The sequence below is a fragment of the Stegostoma tigrinum genome, chromosome 27, assembly GCF_030684315.1.
Source record: "Stegostoma tigrinum isolate sSteTig4 chromosome 27, sSteTig4.hap1, whole genome shotgun sequence".
NCBI classification, from domain to species: domain Eukaryota; kingdom Metazoa; phylum Chordata; class Chondrichthyes; order Orectolobiformes; family Stegostomatidae; genus Stegostoma; species Stegostoma tigrinum.
The window spans coordinates 11947494-11969939 of NC_081380.1; positions in this window are offsets into that span (position 1 = coordinate 11947494).

Genomic DNA, 22446 nt, shown 5'->3' on the forward strand with positions numbered 1-22446 from the left:
ACTAACATGTCTGCGTCTACCACCTCTGCTGGCAAAGCGTTCCAGACACCCAACACCCTCTGTGTAAAGAACTTTCCACGCATATCTCCCTTAAACTTTCCCTCTCTCACTTTGAACTCATGGCCCCTAGTAATTGAGTCCCCCACACTGGGAAAAAAGCTTTTTGCTATCCACCCTGTCTATACCCCTCATGATTTTGTAGACCTCATTCAGGTCCCCCCTCAATCTCCGTCTTTCTAATGAAAATAACCCTAGCCTACTCAACCTCTCTTCATAGCTACCACCATCCATACCAGGCAACATCCTGGTGAACCTCCTCTGCACCCTCTCCAAAGCATCCACATCCTTTTGGTAATGTGGCGACCAGAACGGCATACAGTACTCCAAATGTGGCCGAACCAAAGTCCTATACAACTGCAACATGACCTGCCAACTCTTGTACTCAATACCCCGCCCAATGAAGGAAAGCATGCCATATGCCTTCTTGACCACCCTATTGACTTACAATGTCACCTTCAGGGAACAGTGAACCTGAACACCCAGATCTCTCTGTTCATCAATTTTCCCAAAGACTTTTCATTTACTGTATAGTTCGCCCTTGAATTTGATCTTCCAAAATGCATCATCTCGCATTTGCCCGGATTGAACTCCATCTGCCATTTATCTGCTCAACTCTCCAGTCTATCTATATTCTGCTGTAATCTCTGACAGTCCCCTTCACTATCAGCTACTCCACCAATCTTAGTGTCATCAGCAAACTTGCTGATCAGACAACCTACATCTTCCTCCAGATCATTTACATATATCACAAAGAACAGTGGTCCCAGCACAGACCCCTGTGGAACACCACTGGTCACAGGTCTCCAATTTGAGAAACTCCCTTCTACAACTACCCTCTGTCTCCTGTTGCCGAGCCAGTTTTTTATCCATCTAGCTAGCACACCCTGGACCCCATGTGACTTCACTTTCTCCAGCAGCCTGCCATGGGGAACCTTATCAAACGCCTTACTGAAGTCCATGTATGTGACATCTACAGCCTTTCCCTCATCAATCAACTTTGTCATGTCCTCAAAGAATTCTATTAAGTTGGTAAGACATGACCTTCCCTGCACAAAACCATGTTGCCTATTGCTGATAAGCCCATTTTCTTCCAAGTGGGAATAGATCCTATCCCTCAGTATCTTCTCCAGTAGCTTCCCTACCACTGACGTCAGGCTCACCAGTCGATGATTACCTGGATTATCCTTGCTGCCCTTCTTAAACAAGGGGACAACATTAGCAAGTCTCCAGTCCTCTGGGACCTCACCCATGTCTAAGGACGCTGCAAAGATATCTGTTAAGGCCCCGGCTATTTCCTTTCTCACTTCCCTCACTAACCTGGGATAGATCCCATCTGGACTTGGGGACTTGTCCACCTTAATGTCTTTTAGGATACCTAACACTTCCTCCTTCCTTACGTCAACTTGACCTAGAGTAAGCAAACATCTATCCCTAACCTCAACATCAGTCATGTCCCTCTCCTTGGTGAATACCGATGCAGAGTACTCATTAAGAATGTCACCCATTTTCTCTGAATCCGCGCATAACTTTCCTTCTTTGTCCTTAAGTGGGCCAATCCTTTCTGTAGTTACCGTCTTGCTCTTTATATATGAATAAAAGGCTTTGGGATTTTGTTTAATCAGGTTTGCCAGCAATATCTCATGTCCTCTCTTAGCCTTCTTAATCCCTCGTTTCAGATTCGCTCTACATTCCCGATATCCTTGCAAAGCTTTGTCTGTCTTCAGTCGCCTAGACCTCATGTATGCTTCCTTTTTTCCCTTGGCTAGTCTCACAATTTCACCCGTCATCCATGGCTCCCTAACCTTGCCTTTTCTATTCCTCATTTTCACAGGAACATGTCTCTTCTGCACGCTAATCAACCTCTCCTTAAAAGCCTCCCACATATCAAATGTGGATTTACCTTCAAACAGTTTCTCCCAATCTGCATTCCTCAGATCCTGCCGAATCTTGGTATAGTTGGCCTTCTCCCAGTTTAGTACTCTTCCTTTAGGACCACTCCTATCCTTGTCCATGAGTATTGTAAAACTTACGGAATTGTGGTTGCTATTTCTAAAGTAGTCCCCTACTGCAATATTAACCACCTGGCCGGGTTCATTCCCCAGCACCAGGTCCAGTATAGCCCCTTCCCGAGTTGGACTACATACATACTGCTCTAGAAAACCCTCCTGGACACACCTTACAAATTCTGCTCCGTCTTGACCCCTAACACTGAGTGAATCCCAGTCAATGTTGGGAAAATTAAAATCTCCCATCACCACCACCTTGTTTCTCCTACACCTTTCCATTATCTGTTTACATATTTGTACCTCTATCTCACGCTCACTGTTGGGAGGCCTGTTGTACAGCCCCAGCATTGTTACTGCATCCTTCCTATTTCTGAGTTCTACCCATATAGCTTCACTGCTTGAGACCCTCTGCTTGGGGCCCTCCTTCAGTGTGGCTGTGATATCGTCTTTGACCATTACTGCAACTCCTCCACCCCTTTTAGATCCCTCTCTATCCCGCCTGAAGCATCGATATCCTGGGACAACTAATTGCCAATCATGCCCTTCCCTCAACCAAGTCTCAGTAATGGCAATAACATCATACCTCCAGGTACCGATCCAAGCCCTAAGCTCATCTGCCTTATCTACTACACTTCTCGCATTAAAACAAATGCAGCTCAGACCACCTGTCCCTTTGTGTTCATCATCTGCTCCCCGACTACTATTCCCTTTAGTCACACTGATTCCATTATCTAGTTTCCTACAGGCTTTTGTTTCTACCTCTTTTCTGTCCAATATTGGTTTCCATCCCCCTGCCACATTAGTTTAAACCCTCCCCCACAGCATTAGCAAAAGGACCCCCAAGGACATTGGTTCCAGTCCGGTTCATGTGTAGACTGTCCAATTTGTAATAGTCCCACCTTCCTCAGAACTGGTTCCAATGTCCCAAAAATCTGAACCCCTCCCTCCTACACCATCTCTCAAGCCATGCATTCATCCTAGCTATTCTTTCATTTCTGCACTGACTAGCACGTGGCACTGGTAGCAATCCTGAGATTACTGCCTTTGAGGTAGTATGCAGTTTAAATTAATTTAGTAAATGCAGTTTAATTTATTAGGCTTACTTTATTCTCTGCCTTGCTCTTGCCTGCCTCGATTATTTCAATTGCTCCTCTTCCCAATGGTACTAGCTTCAGACTTATCTCTGTTCTCACTACCTGTTTGGGTCCCTTCCCTATCCCTATTGATTTAAAGCCTCTTGAGTAGCACAAGCAATTCTTCCTGCCAGGGTATTGGCCCCCTTCCAATTCAGGTGCAATCCATCCTTCGTGTATAGCTGACTTCTACACCAGAAGAGATTTCAATCATCCAGAAATGTCAATCCCTGTCCCTGCACCAGATCCTCTGCCACGCATTCACTGCTCTATCCTCCAATTCCTACTCTCACTAACACAATGTCAATTACAATTCAACTTTAGGAAATACTCAATTTACCTGGGAGTAAGATTCAGCCATTACTGTTACCAAAATGTTCAGGAATAGATACAGTAATAGATACATATGTTTTTTCTACAGTCGTCCCCATTTTTGATGAATGAACTCTATGCATATGCAACCACTTTGAGTGGGCATCCACAACACCAGCACATGAATATTCAGCACATGAAAGGGGCTGCAGCGTCGATGTGTAACTCAGTTCAAGGTTTTCTTAGCTATTTCCATAAATGTGTAACCAGCTATTTACACTCTGGGCATTGTTCCTCTAATTCTGCTATGTCTCCATCCAACCCTGGCCGCCAGACATAACTTCTCACCGACGTCTTCATTTTGGAAAACTCTGGATTAACTTGGTGGAATCCAGTAGTATCTGGCAGTGACCTTTCCTTGAGACAATCACTCTTGCGCCCCTGCAATAATTTGCCATCCTCTACTGTAATCTGGTTTCACCAAGTCCAAAAAGTTTCAGTTCTGGTTGTAATGGCCCTTTTGTTTCCTCCTTTACTATCAGATGTTCCAGTTTTGCCAGGACCATATCTTTCTGCATCCAAAGTCTGATATTGTCAGCTGCAACTAGAAGTGTATCCAGGAAATTTAAAACCATCATGGACTCTTCCATTGGTGGTTTCGATGGTGATTTGTCTGCCAGTAGGCAGCAAAATGCCTTCTCATTAGCCATTTGACCTACCAGACAGTGTTCTAATTTGTAATTACATGCACTCAGTATTAGAGCCCCCTGCTGAATTTGGCCCGATACAATGGGCAGCACTATCTTCTCCTCCAAGCAGACCTAGCAGGGATTTGTGGTTCATTATTATTACAAGTTTACATCCAAAAAGGTATTGGTGGAACTCCCTGACTCTAATTATGGCCACCAAACCTTCCCTGTCTACCTGGGTGTATTTATGCTCTACATTCCCCAACATCTTGGATGCATCTGCCATTGGACATTCCTCTCCATTGGGCTACCAATGAACTAATGCTTTCCTGATGCCATTTAGGATGCACTGCATGTCAATACCAGACCTTGCTTGAGATTAGAGTGTGCTGACACCTTAAGAGGATGATAGCGGTTTCTCCACTTCCCTGAAAGCTATGGCTTAGCTATGCGATCTTTTCTAAGACTGACCCTTTTATAAGAGATGATGTAAGGGTGCCAGGATGGATGCCAGGTTGAGTATGAACTTCCCGTAATAATTCACCAGTCTAAGGAAAGACCTATGTTCTGGCACAGATATTAGAGCCAGGGCACGCTTGATCGCCCTCACTTTACCTTCGGGGTATTTAATTAGGACTTCACTCTAATTGAAATATGTTGGGCCAATCTAGGTGAATCTTTCTCAACCAATTTTGCCCCATCAAGCTTGGGCCCAAGCCTTTTACTATACAATCAGGAGTAATTGAGCTAGCTGCTTCTCATAAGAGTTGCATCTGTCATCTGTAAATGTTCCCCGGTATAGTTTCTCAGTCCAGCTAAGGTCTTGTGCCGACTTAAAAGTGCTGGAGTTCAGAGTGAATTTTGTTAAAGGCTAGTACTGTGATCACTGAAATGGGCATGCTGGTATCGACCTCCATTAGCAATGGATTACTGCTTAACCAGATGTTTATCTTGATTGTTTCTGATTATGGAGTTGCTGAACAATTTAACTGTTCCAAACTAAATGGAAGTGATCTCTCCTAGATGCCAGCCTATGAGTTCTTTTAGTAAATTTAGGTTGAGTCAGGCTCTTTTGCTGCCTCAAGTCCTCATACTGGCAGCAATGGCTACAATGGCTTGCTAGCCCAGACCCTGAATGAAATTTTAACCATTTGGCTGAGGCTTGGCTGTGTTTTGGGGTTTTGCTATTGGCTGGCATGGAGTCCTTCAGTTCAGGATATATCCTGAGTGAGGCTATACATTTGCATTCCCTCAAGTGGTGTTCCCCAAGCTCAGTTGGACTGGCGAGTGTATCCATTTCCATTGGAATATCTTCATTTGCTCCACTTGCTGCATTTTCCAATGATAAAGCCAGATGTAGTGCCTGTTCGAAGTCTACTTGTGTCTCAGCTAGTAGGAATTTTTGCATGGTTACGTCATTAATCCCACACACCAAATGGTTCCTCATCATCTCATTACGGGTTCAACCAAAGCCACATTCCTCTGACAGTCATCTTAGCCAAGTCAAAAATTCCAAAATGGATTCCCCTGGTTCTTGAATTGCCGAATAAAGCTGATAGTGTCTTAGAATTACAGGAGAGTTGAGGTTATATTATTCCTTGTCTAAATCCATCAGATTGTCAAAGGTTTTAGTGTCTGATGCCTCAGGGAAAGTTAGGCTCCAAATAACCAAAAAAAACTGTGGTCCACAATCTGTCAAGAGAATTACTTGCTGATTTTCATCTGCCCAAATGTCATTTGTACAGAAAAAATAACACATTCTTTTCACATCCTGGCCTTTGTCTTCAACAGCATGATCAAACTGATCAAGCTTCCCAAATTACAGCATGATGCCAGAGATGCTTACCCCAACTCAAAGATGATTGTTACAAGCAAATTTGTTCGGGTGTGTGGTTTTCTCTCATCACCACTAAAGTAACTCCACAGAGGCTGGTATCCAGTCAACAAATCACCCATTATTTACATGTGGAGAGGCCTTGACACTGATCTAGCTCTGTTAGAGCCAACTATCAGAGTCAACAGGATATCTAAGGGTCCTGTTCTTTTCTGTTAGCCAGTGCTGCCTGATTGGGGCTGTTAATCCAGTCCAATCTATGGAGTCTACCTGGCTGACTTCATTTCAATCACTACATCCTTATTTGGTGTGGCCTATTATGACTCCAGACTTACAGCAAAGTAGTTGTCTCTCAACTGCCCTCTAGACAATTAGGGGTAGTCAATGAATGCAGATCTAGTCAGTGACGCCCATCCTATGAATGAAATTTTTTTTAAAAATCTATTGTGGTTGGCTAGATGGCAAGAAACTTCATATTGAAAAGAAAATATTCAATGTGCAGCTAACAGAGTGCAAAGGCTCAAGGGCTGATTGGAATGAATTTAGAATCACCTGGAATCCTTCATATTAAGTAAATGGAATTGACAATGGCAGTCCAGTGCATAATCTATTATTGGATTTTGAGCACTTTTATGAAGATTCAAATAATAAAGCTTTTGAAAGAGGTTATATAGAGGAGCTAACGGCAACAAGTCAACTGAAATAAACACCGGTTGGCAGTAGAATGCAGAAGTAATTGTTTAGAATTGGGTATATTTGAGGTATTTTTCCATTGTCAAATATTAAGACATCAGTTCCACAGATGAACACAAACCCCCATTTGCAAAAGCTTGAACAATACGTAAAGCAATATTAGATAATATATAAAGGCAAATCATTTTGTTGATGAAGAATCAATTAAAAATATTTCTGTTGTCATCCTGGAACTCTGCCTGCTCTACCATCTCCTTGTGTACCTTGCTTTGTCTTTGTAATACTATTGTGAAGAGTCTTGGTGTCAATGTCTGGTTAATTACTTTGTTCATATTTGTTAATATCTTTATTTAAAGTTAAGAGAAACAGACTAATAATTCTAGCACTTTAAACTAGGATGAGATATGACACTGGCAGTTGAATGAGAGGGATAAAACTGAGAATGTAAATAAGCTGTGTCTACAATTTAATGACAGCCTCTTGTTCAACCTCAACAACCGGCCTGGAATCTGTTAGAACTTAAGATGTTTTATATTGATGTAAGTTCAAAAAATGTTGTCAGGATTTAAAAAATAATACTCTGAGACAACAAACTTTCTCTTGAATTATCAAAAGTGTAGCTAAACTGAACTATAATTTGCAAAATGTTACCAAATTATTGCAAATCAAAAGTAGGAGTCTTTTTTAAACAAAAGAAACTTGTACAAGAAAGACAGTTTGCACCTAAATTGGAAAGGGATGAATATATTGCTGGGGAGATTTGCTAGAAATACTCGGAAGGATTTACACTGGTGAGGGGGAGGCAGGGTTGGTGGGACCCAAGTTGATACAGAGGAAAGTGATCAGTCTGAGACTGGAACAGTTGGCAAGCAGAGTAAGTCAAACAGACAGAGAAGGCGGGAACAAAGTAGAGAACAAGATAGGACTGATAAATTAAACTATATTTATTTCAATGTAAAAGGACTAACAAGTAAGGCAGATGAAATCAGGGCATTGTTAGGAACATGGGACTGGGATATCATAGCAATTATAGATAAGTGGCTCAGGGATGTTCGGGACTGGCAACTTAATGTTCCAGGATATAGATGTGATCGGAAGAATGAAAAGGGGACCAAAAGATGAGGGGGAGTGGTGATTTTCATTAAGGATCACATTGTGGTTGTATTCAGAGAGGATACTCCTGAGAATATGACTAGTGAAGTTATTTTGTTGGAATTGAAAAACAAGAAAGGGATAATCAAGTTATTGGAATTGTACCATAGACCCCACAATATTCATTGGGAAATTGAGAAACAAAGTTAGGTGATCTCAGTTATCTATAAGAACAAAAAGGGTGGTTATGGCAGGGGATTTTAGCGTTCCAAACGTAGACTGGGACTGCCATAGTGTTAAGGTTTTGGATGGAGAGGAATTTGTTACGTGGGTACAAGAAAATTTCTTGTTTCGGTATCTGCATGCACCTACTAGAGAAGGTGCAAAACTTGACCTACTGTTGGGCATATAAGGCAGGTGGTTGAGGTGTCAATGGGAGAGCACTTTGGGGCCAGTGGCTGGAATTCAATTAGTTTTAAAGTAGTGCTGGGAAAGGAAGTGATTTCTGGGCCCTTTGCTGAGATATTTGTAACATCAATGGTCACAGAACGTTTGGGGGTTGGCTAATGTGGTGCCACTATTTAAGAAAGGTGGTAAGGAAAAGCCAGGGAACTATAGCCAGGTGAGCCTGTCATTGGTGGTAGGCAAGTTGTTCAACGTAATTCAGAGGGATAAGCTTAACATGTGTTTTGAAGCACAAGGACTGATTAGAGATAGTCAACATGGCTTTGTGCGTGGGAAATCGTGTCTCACAAAATTGATAGAGTTTTTTGAAGAAGTAACAAAGAGTTTTGATGAGACAAGAGTGATGGATGTGATTTATATGGGCTTCAGTAAGGCATCTGACAAGGTTACTCATGGTAGACTGGCTGGCAAGGTTAGATCACATAGAATACAGGGAGAACTAGCAGTTTGGATGCAAAACTGGCTTGAGGGTAGAGAACTGTGGATAGTGGTGGAGGATTGCTTTTCAGACTGGAGGCCTGTGATCAGTGGTGTGCCACCAGGATTCGTGCTGGGTCCACTGTTTTTTTGTCATTTACGTAAATGATTTGGATATAAATATAGGAGGTATGGTTAGCAAGTTTGCAGATGACACCAAAATTGGAGGTGTAGTGGACAGTGAAGGAGGTTATCTCAGAACACAATGAGATCTTGATCAGGTGTGCTCTTAGGTCGAGGGGTGGCAAATGGAGTTTCATTTAGATAAATGTGAAGTGTTACATTTTGGAAAGGCATATCAGGGCAGGACTGATACCCTTAATGGTAAGGTCCTAGGGAGTATTGCTCAACAAAGAAACCTTGGGGTGCAGGTTCATAGATCCTTGAAAATGAAGTCACAGGTAGATAGGATAGTGAAGAAAGCATTTGCTATGCTTGCCTTCATTAGCCAGGGCATTAGTATAGGGGATGGGAGCTCATGTTAAAAGACATTGGTTAGGACACTTTTGGAATAGTGCGTGCATTTCTGGTCTCCTTGCAATAGGAAGGATGTTGTGAAACTTGAAAGTGTTCAGAAAAGATTAACAAGGATGTTGCCAGGCTTGGTGTATTTGAGCTGTAGGGAGAGGCTAAATAGACTGGGGCTATTTTCCCTGGAATGTTGGAAGCTGAAGTGTTACCTTATAAAGGTTTATGAAATCATGAGTGGTACGGATAGGGTGAATAACCAAGGTCTTTTTCCCCAATGAGTATGAGTTCAAAACTAGGATGCATCAGCTTAAGGTGAGAGAGGTAAGATTTAAAGGGAAGTAAAGGGGTATCTTTGTCATGCAGAGGGTGGAACATGTTTGGAAATAGCTGTCAGGGGAAGTGGTGGAAGCTGGTACAATTACAACATGTAAAAGTCATCTGGATGAGTAAGTGAATAGCAAGGGCTTAGAGGGATATGGGGAAAATACTGGCAAACGGGACTAGATTAATTTAGGATATCTAGTCGGCCTGGATGTCTTGGACCGAAGGGTCCATTTCTGTGCTGTATATTTCTATGACTCTTTGATTCTATTTAAACAATTTTCAAACTTGATTAAACACGTGAACTTGTTTTTACCAGAGTGTCCATTTTCCATTTCAGTAGGAATACAGGAACTGGTGTGGGTCATTTATTCCTTTGAGCATGCTCTGCTGTTCAATAAGTCAATAGCTGACCCGGCTGTGGTTTCAACTCCACTATCCCACAACCCTGACTCCCTGGACTATCTAATCTATCTCACCCAGCCTTACATAAATGAAATTACCCAGCTCCATTGCTTTTGTGGGATGAGAGTTCCACATATTAATGGCCCACAGAAAATAATATTCTCTTAATTTCCATCCTAAAAGAGTGAACCCTTATTCTTAAACTGTGTCCCTAGTTTTAGTCTCCTGAAAAGAAACATCCTCATTATATCCAGCCTATCAAGTTTACTTAGGGTCTTAGAAGTTTCAAATAATCACCTCTCATGCTTCTAAATACAATTGCATACAAGTCAGGCTTCTTTAACTTGTCTTCTTAAAACAAACAATTCATTACAGGAATTAGATGAGGGTGCCAATTCTGAATTGCTTCTCATACAATTATGTCCTTTTACAAATAAGGATATCAAACTGTGCAAGATACTTCAAATGTGATCTCATGAAGGCCACATATAGCTGCAGTAAAACCTTGTATCCCATTCCCCTTGTAATAAACTATATTCTCATTTGCTCTCCTAATTACTTACTGTACTTTTGATTCATTTTAGGACACCAGATCTCTCTGTACCACCCAGCTTTACAATCATTCTCTATTTAAATAGTAAGCTGTCTTTTTGTTCTTCCTGCAAAAGAGGACATATTCACAAATTTCCACATTCTCCTCCAGGTATCAAATCTCTTTTTGCCACCTCTCTGGCATCATCCACAAATATTGCTGCCATACACTTGGTTGCTTTATCCAGATCGTTGATATAGACTGGAAGTAATTGAGACATTGACACTGATTGTTGTGCACTACACTGGTTACAGCTTTGCAACGGAAAAAAATCCACTTATCCCTACTCTATTTCCTTTTCATTCATCAAACCCTTATCAATGGTAATATACTACTGCTTACAGCATTTATGCTTGTGTGTAACCTTTGATATGGCACCATGTTAAATTTCTTTTGGAAATTCAAGCTCACCACATTTTCAGGTTAGCCTTTATGCACCTTATTTTTTGCTACAGCAAAATGCATGAATACATTAAGGATTACTTCTTCCCTTATGATGTTGATTAGTTGCAATTTCATCCTCCTGCTAAACTCTGCATTTTCGAATGTTTTTGGGGAGTTTTCTAAGATATCTACAGTGGATGCAAAGTTGACTTGATGGTAGGAGATAGGCTGGGACTTTTCTTCGTTGGTGCAGAGCAGGCTGCGGGATAACCTTTTTAGAGGTTTGTAAAATCACTAGAGGCATAGAGACATCCGGTGTGTCCATCTTGTCTTCAGAGATTTCTTTGATCATAACTGCCTCACATTCTACATAGCTATGGAGAAGGAGAGGATTAGGCAAAATGGGAGGATATTTAATTGGGGAAGAGGAAACTATGACGCGATTAGACATGAGTTAGGAAGCATGGACTGGGAGCAATTGTTCCATGGTAAGGGAACTATAGACATGTGGAGACTGTTTAAGGAACAGTTGTTGCGAGTGATGAGTAAATATGTCCCTCTGAGACAAGCAAGAAGGGGTAAGATAAAGGAAACTTGGATGACGAGAGCGGTGGAGCTTCTTGTGAAAGGGAAGAAGGTAGCTTACATAAGGTGGAGGAAGCTAGGGTCAAGTTCAGCTAGAGAGGATTACTCGCAGGCAAGGAAGGAGCTCAAAAAAAGGTCTGAGGAGAGCCAGGAGGGGGCACAAGAAAGGCTTGGCGGAAGGAATCAGGGAAAACACAAAGGCATTTTACGCTTATGTGAGGAATAAGAGAATGGTCAAAGAAAGAGTAGGGCCGATCAGGGATAGCATAGGGAACTTGTGTGTGGAGTCTGAGGAGGTAGGGGAAGCCCTTAATGAGTTTTTTGCTTCTGTCTTTACGAACGAAACGAACTTTGTAGTGAATGAAACCTTTGAAGAGCAGCTGTGCATGCTGGAATGGATAGAGATAGAGGAAGCTGATGTGCTGAAAATTTTGTCAAACATTAAGATTGACAAGTCGCCACGCCCGGACCAGATTTGTCCTCGGCATCCTCGCTCTCCACTAGAGTCGTACCTGAGGACTGGAGAGAGGCAAATGTAATTCCTCTCTTCAAGAAAGGAAATAGGGAAATCCCCGGCAATTACAGACCAGTAAGTCTCACGTCTGTCGTCTGCAAGGTGTTAGAAAGGATTCTGAGGGATAGGATTTATGACCATCTGGAGGAGCATGGCTTGATCAAATACAGTCAACATGGCTTTGTGAGGGGTAGGTCATGCCTCACAAACCTTATCGAGTTTTTTGGGGATGTGACTAGAAACGTTGATGAGGGTCGAGCTGTGGATGTGGTGTATATGGACTTCAGTAAGGCATTTGATAAGGTTCCCCATGGTAGGCTCATTCAGAAGGTCAGGAGGAATGGGATACGGGGGAACTTAGCTGCTTGGATACAGAATTGGCTGGCCAACAGAAGACAGCGAGTGGTAGTAGAAGGAAAATATTCTGCCTGGAAGTCAGTGGTGAGTGGGGTTCCACAGGGCTCTGTCCTTGGGCCTCTACTGTTTGTAATTTTTATTAATGACTTGGATGAGGGGATTGAAGGATGGGTCAGCAAGTTTGCAGACGACACAAAGGTCGGAGGTGTCGTTGACAGTATAGAGGGCTGTTGTAGGCTGCAGCGGGACATTGACAGGATGCAGAGATGGGCTGAGAGGTGGCAGATGGAGTTCAACCTGGATAAATGCGAGGTGATGCATTTTGGAAGGTCGAATTTGAAAGCTGAGTACAGGATTAAGGATAGGATTCTTGGCAGTGTGGAGGAACAGAGGGATCTTGGTGTGCAGATACATAGATCCCTTAAAATGGCCACCCAAGTGGACAGGGGTGATAAGAAAGCATATGGTGTTTTAGCTTTCATTAACAGGGGGATTGAGTTTAAGAGTCGTGAGATCTTGTTGCAGCTCTATAAAGCTTTGGTTAGACCGCACTTGGAATACTGCGTCCAGTTCTGGTTGCCGTATTATAGGAAAGATGTGGATGCTTTGGAGAGGGTTCAGAGGAGGTTTACCAGGATGCTGCCTGGACTGGAGGGCTTATCTTATGAAGAGAGGTTGACTGAGCCTGGTCTCTTTTCATTGGAGAAAAGGAGGAGGAGAGGGGACCTAATTGAGGTATACAAGATAATGAGAGGCATAGATAGAGTTGATAGCCAGAGACTATTTCCCAGGGCAGAAATGGCTAGCACGAGGGGTCATAGTTTCAAGCTGGTTGGTGGAAAGTATAGAGGGGATGTCAGAGGCGGGTTCTTTACACAGAGATTTGTGAGAGCATGGAATGCGTTGCCAGCAGCAGTTGTGGAAGCAAGGTCATTGGGGACATTTAAGAGACTGCTGGACATGCATATGGTCACAGAAATTTGAGGGTGCATACATGAGGATCAATGGTCGGCACAACATTGTGGGCTGAAGGGCCTGTTCTGTGCTGTACTGTTCTATGTTCTATGTTCTATGTTCTATAAAGTGAATAGCCGAGGTCTTTTTCCCAGATTAGGGAGTTCAAACCTACAGAGCAACAACTTATTGTGAGAGGCGAAAGATTTAAAAGGAACCTGAGGGGCACCTTTTTCACCCAGATGGCAGTGCATATGTGGAGCGAACTGCCAGAGGAAGTAGAAGAGGTGAGTACATTTAAAATATTTAAAAGACATTTGGATAGGTATATGCATGGAGAGGGATATGGGCCAAATGCAGATAAGTGGGATTAATTCAGTTAAGGAAACCTGATCAGCATGGAAGAAGTATGGTTAGTAAGGTTGCAGATGACACCAAAATTGGAGGTATGGTACAGCGAAGAAGGTTACCTCAGAGTACAACAGGACCTTGATCAGATGAACCAATGGGCTGAGGAGTGGCAAATGCAGTTCCACTTAGATAAATGGTAGGTGCTGCATTTGGAAAGGCAAATCAGGGCAGGACTGATACCATTAATGGTAAGGTCCTGGGGTGTGTTGCTGAGCAAAGAGGCCTTGGAAGGCAGGCTCATAGTTCTTTGAAAGTGGAGTCACAGGTATATAGGATAGTGAAGAAGGCATTTGGTATGCTTGCCTTTATTAGTCCAGGCATTGAGTATAGGAGTTAGGAGGTCATTTTGCAGCTATACAGGGCAACTGTTAGGCCACTTTTCGAAATCTGCATGCAATTATGGCCTCCTTATGATTGGAAGGATGTGAAACTTGAAAGGATTCTGAAAAAATTTACAAGGATATTGGCAGGGTTGGAGGATTTGAGCTACAGGCAGAGGCTGAGGGATGACCTTATAGAAGCTTATGAAATCATGACAAGTATGGGTAAGGTGAACAGCCAAGACATTTTTCTTCAGGTGCAGGAGTTCAAACCTAGAGGGCAGAGGTTTAAGATAAGAAGGGAAAGATTTCAGAGGAGCCTAAGGGGTAACTTTTTCATGCAAAAGGTGGTATGTATGTGGAATAAGTTGCCAGAGGAAGTGGTGGAAGCTGATACAAGTACAACATTTAAAGTCCTCTGGATGTATATATGAATAGGAAGGGTTTAGAATGGTTTAGGGAAAATCCTGGCAAAAGGGACTACTTTAATTTAGGATATCTGGTCAGCATGGGTGAGTTGGACTGAGGGGTCTGTTTCCATGCTGTATGTCTCGATGATTCTATGACTTGGACTGAAGGGTCTGTTTCCATGTTGTATGATTCTATGACTCTATGAAGACAGACATGTTTAATATCTTTTTCTTTTTACAAAGCTACGTTGACTCTGATCACATTTTTCATTTTCTAAGTATATTGGTTATACATCCTGAATAATAGATTCCTACAATTTCCCTATGGCAGATATTTTGCTTATTGGCCAATAATTTTCTGTTTTTGTCTTCTTCTCTTCTTGAATAAATTTATCATATTAGCATTTTCAAAGCCATGGGTGCCCTTCTGAAAATGAAATCATTTTGGACAATCATAACCAGGGTCAAAGACCCTGGGTAGTGTCTTGTCCTTAGGACCTGTCAACCTTTCAGTCTAATAGTTTTCACAAAATTATTTATCTTATGATGCTGATTGCTTCAAATTCATCCTTCTTGCTCACCTCTTCATTTTCAATTATATTAGAAAACTTCCCTAAGTCTTTTCAGGTGAAGACAGATGCAAGATATCTATTCAAACCCTTTACCATTCCTCATTATGGATTCCCCAGTCTCCTTCTGCAGAGGATCTGCATTAGCCTGCCTTATTCTTTTCTTATTTAAATACTTACAAAAACACTTACTTTTTGTTTTATATTCCTAGCAAGTTTCCTCTCACAGGTTACTTTCTACAAATTTTTTGTAGCCATTCTTTGCCAATTCTTAAAATCTGACCAATTTTCTGACCAGTCACTAATCTGTCCAGATTTGAGTAGTGTTACTTTCTATTTGACACTATTCTTAACTTCCTTATTTGCCACAAATAGTGCATCCTACTCAGTTTTCCTTTATTACTTGAATAAATCTAGTTATCTCTTTTAGTCATCCATTGTATCTCTACAATCCTTTTTTATACGTAGTTTGCCAGTTCACTTCAGCTACTTCTGCTGTTACACCTTTATAATTATCTTAATTCATGCATAAAATGTTAATCTTAGATCCACACATGCTCCCTTCAAACTGAACATGGAATACTATCACACTATGATCATTGTTACCTGGAGGCCCTCTCACGTAACATTGTTGATTAATTTTATCTTATTGTTTATTCGCTGGTCTGGAATAGTCTCCTCCCTGGTTTGATCAAGAAGCTCTCAGAAATTGTTATGATTACATTCCGCAAAGGGTTCCTTTAAGATGAATTTATCATCTGATTCATCCAATCTATATGTTGATTAAAGCACCCATTTTTTAAAAACAAAATTCATTCACAGGGCAAGGGTGTCACTGGTGAGGCAGCATTTATTGCCCAGAAGTCAGTTAAGCGTCAACCACATTGCAGTGAGTCTGGAGTCACATGTAAGCATGAGGTTTCCTTCCCTAAAGAACATTAGTGAGCCAGATAGAGTTTTCCCCCAGCAATTGACAATGGATTTACCGTCATCATTAGACTCTTAATCCCAGATGTTTATTGAATTCAAATTCCACCATCTGCTGTGGCAGGGTTCAAACCTGAGTCCCCAGAATGCTTAGATAATAAAATGTGAGGCTGGATGAACACAGCAGGCCAAGCAGCATTCAGGAGCACAAAAGCTGACGTTTCGGGCCTAGACCCTTCATCAGAGAGGGGGATGGGGAGAGGGAACTGGAATAAATAGGGAGAGAGGGGGAGGCGGACTGAAGATGGAGAGAAAAGAAGATAGGTGGAGAGAGTATAGGTGGGGAGGTAGGGAGGGGATAGGTCAGTCCAGGGAAGACGGACAGGTCAAGGAGGTGGGATGAGGTTAGTAGGTAGATGGGGGTGCGGCTTGGGGTGGGAGGAAGGGATGGGTGAGAGGAAGAACCGGTTAGGGAGGCAGAGACAGGTTGGACTGGTTTTGGGATGCAGTGGGTGGAGGGGAAGAGCTGGGCTGGTTGTGTGGTGCAGTGGGGGGAGGGGATGAACTGGGCTGGTTTAGGGATGCAGTAGGGGAAGGGGAGATTTTGAAACTGGTGAAGTCCACATTGATACCATTAGGCTGCAGGGTTCCCAGGCGGAATATGAGTTGCTGTTCCTGCAACCTTCAGGTGGCATCATTGTGGCACTGCAGGAGGCCCATGACGGACATGTCATCTAGAGAATGGGAGGGGGAGTGGAAATGGTTTGCGACTGGGAGGTGCAGTTGTTTGTTGCGAACTGAGCGGAGGTGTTCTGCAAAGCGGTCTCCAAGCCTCCGCTTGGTTTCCCCAATGTAGAGGAAGCCACACCGGGTACAGTGGATGCAGTATACCACATTGGCAGATGTGCAGGTGAACCTCTGCTTAATGTGGAATGTCATCTTGGGGCCTGGGATAGGGGTGAGGGAGGAGGTGTGGGGGCAAGTGTAGCATTTCCTGCGGTTGCAGGGGAAGGTGCCGGGTGTGGTGGGGTTGGAGGGCAGTGTGGAGCGAGCAAGGGAGTCACGGAGAGAGTGGTCTCTCCGGAAAGCAGACACGGGTGGGGATGGAAAAATGTCTTGGGTGGTGGGGTCGGATTGTAAATGGCGGAAGTGTCGGAGGATGATGCGTTGTATCCGGAGGTTGGTAGGGTGGTGTGTGAGAACGAGGGGGATCCTCTTTGGGCGGTTGTGGGGGGGGGGGGGGGGGGGCGGGGTGTGTGGGATTTGTTGCGGGAAATACGGGAGACGCAGTCAAGGGCATTCTCGATCACTGTGGGGGGAAAGTTGCGGTCCTTGAAGAACTTGGACATCTGGGATGTGGCGGGAGTGGAATGTCTTATCGTGGGAGCAGATGCGGCGGAGGCGGAGGAATTGGGAATAGGGGATGGAATTTTTGCAGGATGTTGGGTGGGAGGAGGTGTATTCTAGGTAGCTGTGGGAGTCGTTGGGCTTGAAATGGACATCAGTTACAAGCTGGTTGCCTGAGATGGAGACTGAGAGGTCCAGGAAGGTGAGGGATGTGCTGGAGATGGCCCAGGTGAACGGAAGGTTGGGGTGGAAGGTGTTGGTGAAGTGGATGAACTGTTCGAGCTCCTCTGGGGAGCAAGAGGCGGCGCCGATACAGTCATCAATGTACCGGAGGAAGAGGTGGGGTTTGGGGCCTGTGTAGGTGCGGAAGAGGGACTGTTCCACGTAACCTACAAAGAGACAGGCTTAGCTGGGGCCCATGTGGGTGCCCATGGCCACCCCCTTAGTCTGTAGGAAGTGGGAGGAGTCAAAAGAGAAGTTGTTGAGGGTGAGGACGAGTTCAGCTAGGCGGATGAGGGTGTCGGTGGATGGGGACTGGTCGGGCCTGCGGGACAGGAAGAAGCGGAGGGTCTTGAGGCCATCTGCATGCGGAATGCAGGTGTATAGGGACTGGACGTCCATGGTGAAGATGAGGTGTTGGGGGCCAGGGAATTGGAAGTCCTGGAGGAGGTGGAGGGCGTGGGTGGTGTCACGGACGTAGGTGGGGAGTTCCTGGACCAAAGGGGAGAAAATGGAGTCCAGATAGGTGGAGATGAGTTCGGTGGGGCAGGAACAGGCTGAGACGATGGGTCGACCAGGGCAGGCAGGTTTGGGGATTTTGGGAAGGAGATAGAAACGGGCCGTGCGGGGTTGGGGAACAATGAGGTTGGAGGCTGTGGGTGGGAGGTCCCCTGAGGTGATGAGGTAATGAATAGTGTTGGAGATGATGGTTTGGTGCTCGGGTGTGGGGTCATGATCGAGGGGGCGGTAGGAGGTGGTGTCGGAGATTTGGCGTCTGGCCTCGACGATGTAGAGGTCAGTGCGCCATACTACCACTGCACCACTCTTGTCTGCGGGTTTGATGGTGAGGTGGGGGTTGGAGCGGAGGGAGCGGAGGGCTGCCCGTTCTGCGGGGGAGAGGTTGGAGTGGGTGAGAGGGGTGGAGAGGTTGAGGCGGTTAATGTCTCGACGGCAGTTGGAGATCAAGAGGTCGAGGGAGGGTAGGAGGCCTGGGGGTGGTGTCCAGGAGGAGGACTTGTGTTGGAAGCAGGTAAAGGGGTCAGTGGAGGGAGGGTTAGGTTCCCGGTTGAAGAAGTAGGCATGGAGGCGAAGACGGCGGAAAAACTGCTCTATGTCCAACCGTGACTGGTATTCGTTGATGTGTGGTTGTAGGGGGACAAAGGTGAGCCCCTTCCTAAGGACTGACCGTTCGTCCTCAGTCAGTGGGAGGTCTGGGGGGATGGTGAAGATGCGGCAGGGTTCAGTGTGACTGTCTTCTCTGGGGTTGCTGGCTGTGGAGGTTGTGGGCGGAGCGATGATGTCGTCGGCCGTGGGCGGGGTTCCGTCGGCGTCGGCAGTGGGTGGGGTGCCGTCGGCCGTGGGCGGGGTTCCGTCGGCGTCGGCCATGGGCGGGGTTCCGTCGGCCGTGGGCGGGGTTCCGTCGGCGTCGGCCGTGGGCGGGGTTCCGTCGGCGGTTGGAGGATCGGGGTGGGCGGCAGCAGCTGCGGTGAGGGTGGTGTGTGAGGTGTTGTACCTGGAAGTGGAGGTGGTGACTGCAGCAGCGGTTCCGGAAGTTCTGTGGCCGGCGGAGGCAGATGTGACGTCATCGGTGGGGTCTCCGGCGGTGTCCTCATGGTCAATGGCGGCGGGTGCATGGTGGGGGAGGGGCAGGGACAGACTCGGGATTTGGGAGGCGCAGGAATTCTCTTGTGGGTGGCAGGGGCCCATGAGTTGGTTGAACTTACGATTTTTGGTGTCCAGTAAAGCTGAGTGAAACTGGGTGTTCAGTCTGTGGATCCTGCGGAGGATAAAAAACAGCAGGGGTCCTTTGCAGGTCTGGGAGAGGGAGGCTCTGAGCTGGGGCAGGCTGGATTGCAGTGTGTGGAGGTGCCGGCGCATGGCTGCGAGTGTCTGTTTCAGGACTCGCAGGGAGAAATGCTTCTGAAGGGTCTGAATATTCTGGGTGTAGAGGTGGTCACGGTTGGGTCCAAATTGGGAAGGCTGAAATGTAGACTGTAGTCCCTTGGGGATGATCTGGTTCCGTAGGCAGGTGCTGAGGAAGGTGATGTGGCTGTGGTACCTGGTTTGCTTCAGGACATGGTCGAGCAGTTTCAAGGCCGAAGAGATTACAAGAGAGTTGCAATGGGAGAGAGATTCCCTGAGGTTGGTGTGGAGGTAGGAGGGTAACTTCTTCAGGTTAGGCATCCCTGGAAGAGGCTTCACAGTGAGGTTAAAATAGTATCAGAGATAATGGGAACTGCAGATGCTGGAGAATTCCAAGATAATAAAATGTGAGGCTGGATGAACACAGCAGGCCAAGCAGCATCTCAGGAGCACAAAAGCTGACGTTTCGGGCCTAGACCCTTCATCAGAGAGGGGGATGGGGAGAGGGAACTGGAATAAATAGGGAGAGAGGGGGAGGAGGACCGAAGATGGAGAGAAAAGAAGATGGGTGGAGAGAGTATAGATGGGGAGGTAGGGAGGGGATAGGTCAGTCCAGGGAAGACGGACAGGTCAAGGAGGTGGGATGAGGTTAGTAGGTAGATGGGGGTGCGGCTTGGGGTGGGAGGAAGGGATGGGTGAGAGGAAGAACCGGTTAGGGAGGCAGAGACAGGTTGGACTGGTTTTGGGATGCAGTGGGTGGGGGGAAAGAGCTGGGCTGGTTGTGTGGTGCAGTGGGGGGAGGGGACGAACTGGGCTGGTTTAGGGATGCAGTAGAGGAAGGGGAGATTTTGAAACTGGTGAAGTCCACATTGATACCATTAGGCTGCACCTCCCAGTCGCAAACATTTCCACTCCCCCTCCCATTCTCTAGATGACATGTCCATCATGGGCCTCCTGCAGTGCCACAATGATGCCACCCGAAGGTTGCAGGAACAACAATTCATATTCCGCCTGGGAACCCTGCAGCCTAATGGTATCAATGTGGACTTCACCAGTTTCAAAATCTCCCCTTCCCCTACTGCATCCCTAAACCAGCCCAGTTCGTCCCCTCCCCCCACTGCACCACACAACCAGCCCAGATCTTCCCCCCCACCCATTGCATCCCAAAACCAGCCCAACCTGTCTCTGCCTCCCTAACCGGTTCTTCCTCTCACCCATCCCTTCCTCCCACCCCAAGCCGCACCCCCATCTACCTACTAACCTCACCCCACCTCCTTGACCTGTCCGTCTTCCCTGAACTGACCTATCCCCTCCCTACCTCCCCACCTATACTCTCTCCACCCATCTTCTTTTCTCTCCATCTTCGGTCCGCCTCCCCCTCTCTCCCTATTTATTCCAGTTCCCTCTCCCCATCCCCCTCTCTGATGAAGGGTCTAGGCCCGAAACGTCAGCTTTTGTGCTCCTGAGATGCTGCTTGGCCTGCTGTGTTCATCCAGCCTCACATTTTATTATCTTGGAATTCTCCAGCATCTGCAGTTCCCATTATCTCTCTCTCTCACCAGAATGCTTTGTGGATCTCTGGATTGACAGTACAACAATAATACTATGAGGTCATTGCATCCCCAGCACATTGCTAAAAAGTCTCAACCCCTTAATTTTCCTGCTTCTTGTCTTTAGCCAAACTGATTCTATGTCTGTTTTTTTTTCAAACACACCTGTGCAGGCTAGATGAATTAGCTGTGGGAAATGCAAAGTTACCGTGAATAGGGTAGGGGAAGTGTGCCTAGATGGGATGCTCTTTGGAGGGGTGATGTTTACTTGACAGACCAAATGGCCTGCTTCTGCACTAGAGGGATTCTATGATGATCTTAATGGGAGTTTTCTGTACAATTTGTAAGTGCTTATATAATCCATTTGCTTGAATAAATTATGAGGTAGTTTTGTATCTGTCTGTGTGCAAGTATAATTTGACAAAGTACATTTCTGGTGACCCAGACGGGAAGTAATTGTAAAATCTGATTTGAAGAATGACATTGGGTTTGAGGCAAAATTAATAGGCAAACTGGTGAAAGACTAATGGATAAGTGAAATGTCAGCAGCTTTGTCAGAATGAGAGTCAGAATTACATAATCAGTTAACAAGAAACAGCCAAAAGTGGATCGAAAAAAATGATTATTGATACACAGGCCAGTGCCTGGGGGGGTGAATTAGATAGAAAGCATTGCATTAAGAAGAGGGGAGATGGTCTTGGAAGTTAACAAAACTTATTGCATTAATATCATGTTTCAGGGAATTGTATGATAAAGAGGTGTAAAATAAGAGACAAACCATGGTTAGAGGCATTGTAACAAGAGAAAAATGAATGGTGAGATAGGATGATGAAAGTAAAAGTGAATAATTGGATGTGGGTTATTCATTTTGGTCAATTCTAAACTCAGGCTGAAACAGTTATATTATGGCTTAAAGGGAAATAAAAAGAGTCAAGGAACAAGTGACACATCGAACAAAAATGTGTGGATTTGCAGGCTGCCTTGATAATCCTGTGACACTGTCCTAGGGGAAAGGCCATTTGATAAAAATCACAACAAGTCCCAGAAGAAAACTAAATAAATTACAGTCCCAACTCTTAGTCCACAGGGCATAATATGCACAATTAGAGACATATAAGAATGTGACGATACAGACTGCAGAGTTTTAGCAGCTGAGGTAAGCCAGTGTGGAGATGGGTATGCGCTGATTATGATCTCGAAGGACTCCCAAATCAGGAATTCCCACCTCTTTACCTAATATCTGAACTGATGTCTCTGCCCAGTACAGGACAAAATGGAACAAGTGTGAACAGAAGCAATTGGTTTGCCTGGTCCAGAGAGAATAGAGCTCCTGTCTATGGACTATATATCACCTAGTGATGAACAGGAGGTGGTGATAGCACGCTAATCAATTCCACTTTCTTGAGCATATCCCAATTAGCTGATCTCAGGGAGGAAATTTCTAAATTTGATGGAACATGGGGCCCTTTTTCTACTTGTGTGGCAA